Below are 12,801 nucleotides of genomic sequence, written 5' to 3'. Positions count from 1 at the left end.
AAATATACTAAAGATATGTTGAAGGCGAGATTTGACATGAAAGACATGGGTTTAGCCGATGTGATTCTTGGATTTAAGATCACTAGAACCCAAAATGGTCTTGTGTTAAGTCAATCTCATTATGTAGATTAAATCCTTAAATAATTCAACTTGCGAGACACAAGTGTAGCTCAAACTCCGATTGATACTAGCCAACATTTGTGAAAGAATAGAGGTGAGGGTGTTTATCAGTTGGAGTATTCAAGGATAATTGGCAGTCTTATGTATCTTATGTCTTGTACTCGGCCAGACTTAGCATATGCTGTGAGCAGGCTAAGTAGATATACTAGTAATCCTAGCTCTAAACAATGGAAGAGTGTGACAAGATTATTAAGATATTTGAAATACACAAGGAGTTATGGAATGCATTATGGCCAAGACCAAGCCATTGTAGAAGGATACAGTGATGCTAACTGGATATCCGACATGAAAGATTCCAAATCCACAAGTGGCTATGTGTTTACCCTTGGAGGAGCTGCTATATCTTGGAAATCCTCCAAGCAAACTCTTATAGCTAGATCTATGATGGAATCTGAGTTCATTGTGTTAGACAAAGCTGGTGAAGAGGTGGAATGGTTACGCCATTTTTTGGAATATATTCCAGGATGGCCAAAACCTTTTACAGATATTTGCATACATTGTGACTGCCAGTCGGCGATTAGAAGAGCTCAAAGTGCAATGTATAATGGCAAATCTAGAAACATATGCCGTAGACACAATACTATGTGACAACTTCTCTCAATGGGAGTTATCACCATTGACTACGTGAAGTCAAAGGATAACATTGCGGATCCGCTTACAAAAGTCTTAAGCAGAGAGGTCGTATGTAAGTCTTCAAGAGGAATGGGACCAAAGCCGGCCCATGGAGTAAGTTTTTAAAAAATGTAAACCTATCCTAGAAGACTGGAGATCACATGAACTAGGTTCAATAAGATAACCTTACCGTATAAACTGAGGTCACCATGGGGGGGAGTACCTCAGCATATAAAGGGAGTTGTATACTTCCTAGTCCATTTCTATAATAAATCAGTGATGTTAAAGGAGGTTAAGCATAACGATTTTACTGATTTGTGAAAAAAAAATCACCCATGTGAGAGAGAAGTGGGGTCGCTTCGAATGGATTTGTTGGGCGCGCAAATCCTAGAGCTCTTGCAGAACCAGGCTAGTGTTCCATGACCATAACGGACACGACAATGAGGGGTTAGCCAGACCAGGTGGAGTGTTGTGTGAAATGTAGTAACGTCTACGTCAAAAGGGGTTGGTTCAAGGACACCGCATCTACTAATCGCTAGGAGACAAAGTATATTTCACAAAGGAGGGTTCAAAGGGAACACCTACTTCTCCTACAATACTCAACCGCTGTAACTATATTTGACACTTAGGCATACGAATCGATATCCATTCATGTGGGGGATTGTTGGAAATTTTAGTATAATAATTATTGTAATATAATTATTATTATTAGTAAATGTAACTATATTTGAATGAGAAATCGATAATATGCAAGACTTAATAGAATTATTCAAGTCTCATAAGTGTTGCATTCAAATACAACTTAACTCTTATAGTTAATGGTGTATTAACTCAAGGCTTTTGGTTGAGACATAGATCATGTATATATACTACCATATGTCTTGGATCATTTGGTTTTTTGGTAGAGAGAAAAAATTGTTGATGCAATCTCACACACAACCAAAAGAATTTTCTGACTTTTCAATCTTACGCGCTCTTGTTTTAGGTATAGTTCAGGTGCTAGGAAATCCCGGAAGTGAAATCTGCTTAGGCTGTTGTACCCTGGGAAACATACAGGTTCACCTGGATAGCCCGAAAATCTGTTTTTAAGGGAAGCATGTTTTACACGTGCTTCAGTCATCTTGTTTCTCGTTTTGTTATTTCTTTCAAATATGTTTGTAATTTGGTTTCTATATTGTAATTTTCATTTCTTGTTTTTGTATTGTAATATGGATTATTATTATTATTAGTAAAAGCTTTCAGTTTTAGTTTATTGTTATGAACGGTATTCCTACACCTTACAACCAATATTAAAGAAAGAAACGAATCTTGTAATTTACTGTTTCATTTTCTTTAAGTTTCTTTGTTTTTGTTTTTTTATAACCACTTCGTAGATCAAATTGATAGATTATATGCAGAAGCATCCCAATTTGTGTTTTTTCCTTTTTCTTTTTCTGTTTAATCTAACAGCTTGATTAATTTTCCATGAACTGATAAAATATATGTATCAGTTCCTCATTAATTGGCACTCCTCCATGAATTTTGGCACTTCTTTCGATGTGTCTCTAGCAATCCTATATATCTAATCTAGGTGTTGGTGCGGAAATCCAACACTAGATGATTCAAGAACAACGAACACAAACACATAGAACTCAAAATATTGCTTCAAAACACACGTTCTTATAACGTCGGGTGGTTAAGCACTATGATTACAACCTCATCTAAAACAACCTTAGACGGCCAAAACAAAACTCAATGAACAACTTATAACCATATACAATAAGTTCTATATATAGGATACCCACCATGCAAGCCCAACTATAGCCCAAAGCCCACCGAGATCTATAAAGATCTCGGTTTACATATGCAACCCAAAACCAAACAAACTAAGTACAAACCAACTAATATAGGCCCAACAATCTCCCCCTTGGTTTGTAGCTTGGTTCTCAGTCATTCTCCATATAATCAATGTCAGCGTCTTTCAAAGCACCTACCCAAAATTTGCACATGATAATGGAAGTTGCCATGCTAGTGTATTCTTTTGCAGCCGCTTCAAAAATCGGGGCAGCGATTATCTGAAATGTACTAAGGGTCTTAATATCTTTCTCCCAAAATTTTAGCAAATCCCTTAGATCAACAAATCTGAATTGCCCTTTTCCCTTCTGTAACTTGACAACAACGGTGGCAGTCTCACTGTCATGCATCCAAAACCTCATGTTGTCCAGAGTACCATCTGGAATAGCTTAAGGCATAGGAATATGAGTAGCCTTATTTGTTGCAAGCCACATAACGTTGACCATGGTCTTTCCTGTTCTTGGATCTTAGACCCCTTGTGCTTTCTTCAAGAATGATTCAGCAGTTGTCATGTTCGGAAAGCCTCGATCAACTTGGTTCTTCAGGAAGTTCCAGAATTCAATACCTCGTTTATCATTGGTTGGGTTGTGGAAAGGAGCATTTATCAGGTCACTTAGATCCACCTTTATCCAAGATCCAAAATCTTTCATCTTCTTATAGTACTTAGTAGCCCCGGACTTCCGTTTAACCCACCACATGTTCTTCTCAGCAGCAAAACCCCATGACACAACTCCAGAGCGATCCCCATATTTATCTGAAAAACCTTCTGGAAAGGTGACAACGAACCTGTCTGGGTGATCAGATGACTCAACATTCTGATTAGAGTTTTTCATCAACAGCAGCTTCTTCTGAATTCTATCTGACTTCTCTTTGGTAATTGGAGGTGCAGACATATACTGTTTCAGCGTCTCAGATTCATCTATGTTTTCAACTGGACGAACAGTAGAACTACCACCTTGATCAACGTTGGGCATCTTTGAAGTTACATTATCACTGCTTTTGAATTCATCTCCAAACTTCTGAACAAATTTTGTTGGAGGTCTAGATATAGAGCAGTTAATTATCCCATACTAGATTGAAACTCTTTAATCTTGGAATCTTTATCAGTGTTACTAGCTTCCATTTCTTGAATGCGTACATGCTTTACGACAGAGTCTTGTTAGAGTTCAAAGACTCGTTGTTGAAGATCTTGCACATCAAGGGGAGCATCTTCAAGCACGACTCCATTGCCTTTGTTCTGTAGAAATTTTTCTTGCATGGCAAGAATCTGAGCAATCTTATCAGAAACACCAGAACTTGACTGACCTGGATTGACTTGGCTAGATGAGCCAGAAGGAGCGTCAGCATGTTGAAAATCAGCTTCAAACTCAAACTCACGAGCAATATCGTCAAAAATCTGATCTTGAGTTTGAGGCTCAACGGTGGATGGGCATGGATCAACATGAGTCTCTGGAACATTTGACTCAGGTTGAAGTTGTGGTTGTTGTTGGCTTGTTGTGGTTGTTGATGCATCTTCAGAAGCCAGCACACCAGGCCTTGGATCTTTCTTCCTTCATTTTCGTGGAATGAGATCGGCGGCTGGTTCTTTAACAAAATCTTCATCAAAATTTCAGTAACTGTCTGAGGAGGCTTCAGAGCAGTTGACTAAAGTAACTCTTTAAACCTTTCAAATTCTTGTAACTGTTCAGTAGTCGGAGCAGTCTCCGAGTCACAGTGTTCATCTTCCAAATGTGGCACATTATGTTCCTCATCTTCATCATCAGAGCTTATTTCATGTGCAGCAGTGCGCCTTGGAGCGGGTGCCACGTGCTCCTCAGCAACTTGAGCAACGACTTGTACATTTTCGGTTTCAGTAGACCGGCCGAATTTAACTAAGGAATGAAGCCCTGATAAACAATCTTTGATATTTTCTTGGATTGCTTCATTAGCCCAAAGGTGTTGGGTCCCATTGACTTCATATCTAATGTTTCAACAGATTTGACAAGGTCAGTGTAATGTGAGTCAAAAATCATCTGTAAAAATCTAGGATACATGAGAAACATCTCCTTCTTCTTCCCTTTCAAAGTGCATATCATCTCATCAAAAAAAGAACTTGGAATAGTTGAAATTCCAATCCATAATCAAAGCAACCATAGCCGACATCTGCGTGTGGCTAATATCATCTGAACCTCCCTTTCGTCCCGACACACATGTAAAGAACGTGTGTATCAAGAATATCCAGTATGGGTGAAACAGTTTCTTGATTGCTGGAGGATAGGTTCCCTCATAACCCATTCTTGTAAGCACCTCAGAGACAGCAGTAGTCGAGAATTCCGCCGGGTAATCAGGTTGATCCCCAAACAGAAGAACCTCTCGTATGATGGCCTCTGTTATGACGACCGACTTCTTTTGCACTTTGGAGTCTATCGACACAACTCCACCTGGTCCTCGTTGATTGATTGAGGCATTGTTCCAAAAATCAGTAATCATTTTCTTGCAAATGACTGGATTTTCTCGTAAGGCTTGAGAGATCCTGCAGGTGTTGAGGCCGACAATCATGGATTTGAACTCCTTGTGAATCTGTGGTGGATCAAATAGGTGTCCAGCTATATTATGTGTGTCCACAAACTTTAAGGGAGTCTGATCAGCCATTAGGGCACCAAACGAGTCAAATTAGTAAATATATACTTGACTAGAGTGACATTTACAAGTAAGGAGTTAAAATTATCAAATTTTAAAACATGAGGAGTCAATGATGACAAAATCATGTTAGGTGGACCATAAAAGAAAGATAATAATAATAATATTATAATAGATTTCAGTCCATCAAGAGTTTTCTGTCCCAAAAGTAGATTTTGGTCAACAAGATGGTTTTCTGTCAAAAGATAAAGTTCTCTGTCAAGATTAGCCGAGAACATGAGTTCTCGGTCAGAATCAGTGATTTCGGTCTATGAAAGTCAACCGAGAACATGAGTTCTCGGTCAAACCCAGGAGATCTTGGTCAACGAAAGTCAACCGAGAACCCTTTGATTGGTTGACAGCTTGAGACAGAGAACCCTTTGTATTCCCTCTTGAAACATGTGCCATCTTCTCCGAGAAGGCCGAACTCTCCATTAAACATGCAACAAATATTTTTGGATCCCCCACAATTAACCCTAACGCATCCAATCGAAATCTCAATCAACAGTTTAACAACTCAAGATCCTTGTTTACCGATGAGATTCGTCTATCCATCTATTCATCAATCCATGAGAATACAGCTTGTTAGGTCTCACAAAGACATTCAGTTTGAACTTGTGTTCTTTACCTGTGAATCAATCAAGGAGCAAACACCAATTAAATCTTTTGATTAGTATAGCAAGAAGAAGTTCTCGGCTGGATGGCTTGAGAGAAATAGCTTTTTTTTTTATTTTGATTATGATAAAGACAATAAGTTAGGTTAAGAGGGTTATTTATACCCCAAATGATATGGGCCGAGAACCCGTAAACAAGCCCAGATCAGTGGTTCAGCCCAAAATCATGTTATCACATAAACATTAGATCAGCCTAAGGCCCAAATCAGTTTAAACACATTAAAAAATTAAATCACACGTTTCGAGGAGAGTGGTTTCGAGATAAAACAACTAGAACATAAATAAACAAAAATAATAATAAAAAGTAACATGAAAAATTAATCCTTTTGAATTTTTGCAAATTGGGATCAAATTTCAGTTTTTTTTACAAAAACGCCGCCTTTTATGAAAAGATCTGAACATGAAATCATATTGTTTAACATGTTGTCACAAGGATTCATGTTCAGCGTTATTACGACATAAAGAAGCAGGTTGATAGCATGTATAACAAACTTAGCATGATTTTCATTGCATCAGTTATATGAGTTAGGTTCAGTTCGGCATAAAGCTTGGATGGACATCACTTATTTATCTGTGATGCCTCATATCTCTTCTCAAAGTGTATTTGGCTTTCCCCAGATCACCCCAATTTGACTTCAACCCCCTAGTGCTTGATCAAAATTTTAGGAAACAACAAAGCTTTGAACATTAAGCTTATTGAAAGACACCAGCACAAATTTTATACAAACTTAACTAAACACATTTTTTTATAACAATAACAAATGCCTGTAAGTCCCGAATCTGGATTACTACAGTAAGACAATAAAATATCTTTGGTGATCAAGACACTAACGGGCTCGTGTATGACTGGGTAATTGCTTTTCTACCTATCATTCGGAGAGATGTATATGGAGACATGCACATGTCTTCAAAATGACTCTCCACGGTAAGTTCAGCATATTTAGTTTATATCACTTCAACTTTCACGCATCATGGAAAGCTACCATACAAATCAATGACTGTTCTAGAGCCTTTTAAGCTTAATAACTTCACCCGTTATGCACACAGAAACAATTTATCTATCATTTTCCAAAGGTTGGATCAATTTTCATTTGAAAATAATTTGAAGCTTCTAAAAAGCTGTTAACTGAATAGTTATATCACTTCCCAGAGAGTAACAGAAGACACACATGTTAAGAACTCAGTCACCCCGGTCACTCGTTAGTTTTCAGGTAAATGGTTATCCCGTATGACCACTAGTGGTTAACAGGACCAAAACACATATGAAAATACGTGTCCCTCCAACTTGGAATTACCGACGTGATTTTAAGTGAAACAATTCAAAACACAAAACAAAACACATCACAATCGCCCCAGATGCTTTCAGTATTTAGATAAATGGCTATCTTTTGAATCTACAAGTAGATCACCGGACCAAACATATACAAGTATATGTTCTTCAAACTTGAGCAACCGACATAATTTAAGCGAGAGTGAATTTTGAAAGACGTAAACAAAACTTTAAAAAATATTTTTTTTATTTTTTAAATAAAAAATACACACACTCTTTTTGGATTTTTGTAATTTATTCCCCCTAAATTTGTGCAAAAATAAAATATGTACAAATTTACCCTAAAAAAAGACTCAATCCTTGAAACGGAGCATTTTAAGAAAACTCACAAGCACATTAAATTTGGTTGTTCCGACCGGTTTTGTAAATAAGTCCGCCACATTATTATCAGTGTGAACTTGTTCAAGATGAATCAATTTTCGGTCATAACAGTCACGAAAAAAATGAATTTTAATGTCGACGTGCTTGGTTTTAGAGTGTTGAACCGGATTCTTAACAAATGCAATAGCAGCTTCATTATAACAAAAGATAGGGGTGTCAAGAAATTTCAAACCGTAATCCAGTAGTTGATTTTGCATCCAGATAACCTGTGAGCAGCAAGCTGATGCAGCAACATACTACGCCTCGGCAGTCGAAGTGGACACCAGTTGTTGTTTCTTACACTGCCATGAAATGAGACGATCTCCTAAAAACTGGCATCCGGCGAATGTGGATTTCCTGTCAATGTCATCTCCACCATAATTGCTATCAGCAAAAGCATACAGATCAAATTCTGAGTATTTGGGATACCAAAGACCTAACTTCGGTTGTCCCTTCAGATATCTAAAAATACGTTTAACAACAATTAAATGAGAGAGTTTAGGGTTAGCCTGAAAACGAGCACATTGACAGACTGCAAATATGATGTCTGGGCGACTGGCAGTGAGATACATCAGAGACCCGATCATTGATCGATAGTACATTTGATCTACAGGACTCCCTTCTGGATCAGATGACAGTTGAGGCCTTTACGCCATGGGAGTGTTAGCACTCTTGGAATCTTGAAACTCAAATTTTGCGAGCATATCCTCATCATACTTCCCTTTATGCAGTAAAATTCCCGCCGAGCTATGGCGAACCTGTAACCCCAAAAATGTAGTCATTTCACCCAACGAACTCATCTCAAACCTTTTCTTCATTACTCCTTCAAATTCTGCACATAACTCAGCATTGGTGGACCCAAATATAATATCATCTACATAGATCTGGACTAGAATCAAATCTTTTCCGACAGTTTTACGGAACAAAGTTTGATCAATGGTCCCTCGCTTGAAACCATGATCTAGAAGATGTGCGGTCAGTGTAGCATACCATGCCCGAGGAGCCTGTTGAAGCCCATACAATGCCTTGTCTAACTTGTAGACGTGATTTGGTTTCTTGGAGTTAACAAAACCCGGTGGCTGATCCACGTAGATCTCTTCTTTGACTTCGCCGTACAGAAATACGGTCTTAACATCCATCCGATATACTATGAACCCCATGAGTGACGCGTAGGCCAGAAAAATTATGATGACCTCAAGTCTAGCCACTGGAGCATAGACTTCGGTGTAATCTAACCCTTCCACTTGACGAAAACCATGAACTACCAATCGTGCCTTGTTTCGAACAATAACCCCGATGTCATCTTGCTTGTTTCGGAAGACCCGTCTCGTATCAAGTGCTTTCTTTCCTTCTGGTAACTCAACCAATCTCCAAACCTTCAACTTATCAAACTGATTCAATTCTTCATGCATAGCATCTACCCAACTTGGTTCCTGAAGGGACATTTCTACGGTCTTTGGCTCAATTTGAGAGATGAAACAGGAAAACAAACAGCTGTTTATGTGTCCTGTTTGACTTCTGGTGGACACGCCCGTTTCAAGAGGACCTATGACATTCTCAATTGGATGATTTTTCTGAATCCTCGATGGAACTAATTGATCGGAAACATCACCGGTAAAGTGCAAGTTTGACAAATTTACGTCTATATCAGCAGGAGGATTCTTCCATCCATAAGTCGTTGTATTATGTGTGTACGAGGTGCTGGCGACATATTCATTTGGAATGGCATCGGGGAAAAGTGTTCTCCCGAAAATTTGACGAATGGGACTCACCCCCTCAACTGTTGCAGCATCTTCAGACAGATTTTGCAAGATTCAGTTTATGGAACTTCTTTAGGCTGAGTGATGGACGTGGGTGTGTCGTCATGAAGTGGTTCTATGACATCATCATCCTGAAATGGAGAGATGTGAGATACTGCATGTGAGTCATCTTTCTCAGCATCCACTGTAGCACTACCTGAAGGTTCCGTGTTGATGACAGGAAGCACATTGAACGGTTTGAAGAGATTATTGTAGTCGAATAACCAGTCTGGACCAACACGAGCATCAGTCTCATTTTCTTCCAACCAACGAACATCATAGGACTCTAAAATTTGCTTGGTTGACTTATTGTAGACCCTTGATGTGGTGAAAACAGTCAATTAAATATTAACTAAATTAAACAAGTAATAAAAACTAGACCTAAGACTCAACTACACAAAACACCGGCAAGTGAACCGATCAATTGTACTAAAGCTAAGTAAGTCCGGAATATAAATTACGTAAATTAACTAATTAGACTCAACTTACGACACCACTACTTATTATTAATGTTTTAAGGGGGGGTTTTTAAACTAATATTTAAATTAAGAAATTAAATAAACAAGTAAACGAGAAACAAGCAATAAATCACAAGATTGAAACCAATAAGAGAAGGAATCTACCTAGGTAAGAATCCCATGTATCAAAAATCATCAAGCAATGGACAAATAAACTAATATGGAAACTTATTTCTAAACATATTCATCTAACAAACCCTAAAGGACCCTTGACCGAATCAAATGACATCCCAAATAATGATTATGAGATTATTAAACAATCAGTTATATTGATTTCCTCACAGTTATCAAATAGGGTTAATTAATAATATCTAAAGCAAGCAATATCACGAAACACTAAACTCTAGATAACTTGATAAGCTTATCATGACATCATGAACGAGGATCAACACAATAACCAAGCAAGAATACTATCACTATCTAGCCTAGAATGCGATTGACCAAGACACATGAACAACTCCTCACCTTACAGCTATTGGAATTTAGCAGAACATTTAAAACCCTAACCAACTATCAACAAGCTTCTATGATCTAATAGGCCTATTCAATCACAATAATCAAAACACCAAGTAATGATTAAACATAAACCCTAAATCTAAAGAACAATATCAAGAGATAAAAGATCTATGTGAAGCAATAGTTAACAATCAATCAAGATAATAAATACGCATATGCATTATGAAAGCAAAATCAAGTCTTTACTATTAAATCAACAAAACCATAATCAAAACATTATCCAAAGCAAGAATCAAATCAAAACATGTTCATCTATACATGAAGTCTAGCCTAGCCTAGTCATAATCAAAGACAAATAACAAAGAACAAAGAACAAAGAGGAAAATCATGAATGATATTGAACAAGGATAATGGAAAAGAACGAAGGAACCCTTCTTAATCGACCCTTGAACACTCGTATGAAAGCTCTATGATCTTCTCTATTCCTAGCCTCAAAAACACCTTCAATCTTGGCTCTAACCCTTGGAAAATTGGTTGCCACCACTTCTTCATTTGTCTAGGTTTATAACCATATATATATATATATATATATATATATATAACGCGAGCCAGGCCTTGTTTGCAAAATATGGCTGATCAGAGAGAGTAGGTGTCACGCGGCCTCCCTTGGGCCTCACCTCCGCGCGGCGCGGCGCACACCAGGAGGGACCTTCGTTTTTTTCTTGTTATTTTATTATTAAATCATGCTACATCTTGTGTAATTCATGATTAATCTTTTCCTTGATCTCCAAGTATTGATAAGAACCTTCTAGAACATCTTTTCCTTGATCACCAAGCTATAAATCTTTTAATAGAACATAACAAATCATTAGTGATGTAATCATGTAACCATTGACGAGCAAAACGAACTTAAACTTCTCATGAAATGATAGAAAGAATTAGATTTAACATGCAAGACACCAAAAGATATAAAACATGATAAATATCAAATAAACTTGACTCAAGACCTAAATTAATAAAAGATAAACGAAACAGGAACTAAACCAAACTCAAAACATTAAATAAACAAAACTTTACAAGGGATTCGAGATGTATAAATAGATGTATATCAACCCTGTAGGCGGTATGGCCAACGTAACCAACAAAGTAACAATCATCAGCTTTGGCCCCGAATTTCGGAGTAGACTCAAGATTCAGTAGAGTGCACGGACACCCAAATGCTCTGAAATGTGCAACAGTAGGCTTGTGACCATAGACAATCTCATATGGGGTTTTCATTTGTGATTTGTTGATTATCACCCGATTCTGAACATAACAGGCTGTATTAATAGCTTATGCCCAGAAGAACAATGGCAACTTAGAATCGCACAACATGGTCCTTGCCGCTTCGATAAGAGTTATGTTTCCCCTTTCAGCCATACCATTCTATTGTGGTGTCCGTGATGAACTGTATTGACGAAGCACCCACTTTCTGAACAAAAATAATTCAATGATGCATTCTTGAATTCCGTACCATTATCACAATGTATTCCCTTCAGTTTCAAGTTCAATTGGTTCTCCATAAGCACTATAAAGTTCTTGATCAAATCCGCAGATTCACTCTTATTTGACAAGAAAAACACCCAAGTAAAACATGAGTAATCATCAGTAATAACAAGACAATAAGAGCTGCGAGAAAGACTCAAGTCATGAACCAGACCAAAAAGATCCATATGTAGCAATTGAAAGACTGATGAAATGGTGTCAATCAATTTTGGCTTATGAGTTTTTCGATGATGTTTACCCAAAGCACATGCCACACATTTTTCAATGGTCACAAAATCTTTAATAGGTAAACCACGTACCAAATCATTTTTAGCAAGACGATTCAAATTTTTAGTATTAGCATGACCAAGACGACGATGCCAAAGCATGGCATTATGTTCTGACACTTTTGAAAACAAGCAAGTTATTTCATCAATAACTTTTTTGTTCATGTCGATCACATAAGCATTATCTTTTCTTTGTGATCGAACAAGAATCCAGTCTTCTGGTATGATGATACCGGGTTTCAAAATTGAACACTCTTTCTTAGTAAAGTGAGTTGAAAAATCTTTATCACAGATTTCAGACACGCTCAACAAACTATGCTTCAATTATGTAACAAAATTAACATTTTCGAATTTTAGAACACCGTTACTTATAGTACCCTTCTGAGTGATCTTCCCCTTTTCTGCTCCCGCAAAGGACACATACCCACCATTAAAAGTTTGAATGTCGTGTAGTTGGGAAATGTCTCCTGTCATGTGCCTGGAACAACCACTATCAACATACCAATGTCTGATGATATTCCTCCATAGCTGTCCCTGCACAAAGCGCAAGATTAATTAGCCTTTGGTACC

At 37.6% G+C, this 12,801-nt stretch overlaps 1 pseudogene; it reads left to right on the top strand.

Annotated features, from left to right (window-relative positions):
- Nucleotides 1-270: 270 nt before the first annotated feature.
- LOC143623805 (secreted RxLR effector protein 161 pseudogene) lies at nt 271-768 on the top strand (annotated as a pseudogene).
- The last annotated feature ends 12,033 nt before the right edge of the window (nt 769-12,801 follow it).

This window comes from Bidens hawaiensis, unplaced genomic scaffold, assembly GCF_021521415.1.
Source record: "Bidens hawaiensis isolate Kalapana, Puna unplaced genomic scaffold, B.hawaiensis_p1.1 tig00003540_1, whole genome shotgun sequence".
Lineage (NCBI taxonomy): Eukaryota > Viridiplantae > Streptophyta > Magnoliopsida > Asterales > Asteraceae > Bidens > Bidens hawaiensis.
This window is presented reverse-complemented; position numbering and strand designations above follow the sequence as displayed.